Raw genomic sequence first — 892 nt, 5'->3', positions numbered from 1 at the left:
TTAAAGATGTGGCTACCATACTACATTGGAAGCTGTAGGAACTCTTTGAAGCCTTTATCCCATTCAACCAATCATCTTGTTGTTTCCATGTCGCTCATCATGAAATAACCATTCGCGTTTTATTTAATAATTAAAAATGAATATTGCATGTAGCTGGTTTTTCATTTTATGTAAAATAAAAATTAAAACCTTAGGGTGAAAAAATATATTAAAAACTAAAATATACAATTAAGTAATTTTTATTTTCTTTTCAAGATTTTAAAATAAAATAAAACAAAAATCTGAAGGAAGTGAATCGTAGATAAGGTCATCTTCAAAACGTCTCGTGTTAGACAGACTTCTGACAGATTTTATTGCCAACCAGTTCTATACTATCAATATACTAAAATCTATTGCATGGTATTTCCCTCCTAGTGCATGTTTACTCCCCCTCCTCCATCTGTTTCCACTATTTTTTTGTGTATTTTTTTTTTAATTATACAGAGGTATCTTGATCCAACAGAAGTGATCCAGACTAGTCACGTGTGTTAATTTCTCAGTGGCCGGGATTAGAACCCAGGTGGCCGGGATTAGAATCCAGTGGCCGAAATTTTTTTGTGTATTCACTATTCATTACTAAATTTATTTATTTATTTTGTTTTTTCACTACTAGATTATATATACATGCAGTTGCATATTTAGGATATAGAAAAACGACGTTAGTGAAACTTTAACTTGTCATTTAAGTTTGTGAAGTGGAGTATATCAAGACAATTAACACCATCAGTTGAAGTATTAAACCATACTAGTATTTAATAAAGGGGGACGGCCTTGTCATATCTGTAACTCTTGATTTGTTTGCAAGTTCAGGATTCTAAGAGTACGAATGGGAAGTGAAATAAAATATGGTTCC

This window comes from Brassica oleracea, chromosome C1 (assembly GCF_000695525.1).
Source record: "Brassica oleracea var. oleracea cultivar TO1000 chromosome C1, BOL, whole genome shotgun sequence".
NCBI classification, from domain to species: domain Eukaryota; kingdom Viridiplantae; phylum Streptophyta; class Magnoliopsida; order Brassicales; family Brassicaceae; genus Brassica; species Brassica oleracea.
The sequence above is the reverse complement of the archived record's forward strand: the minus strand, read 5'-3'. Positions refer to the sequence as shown.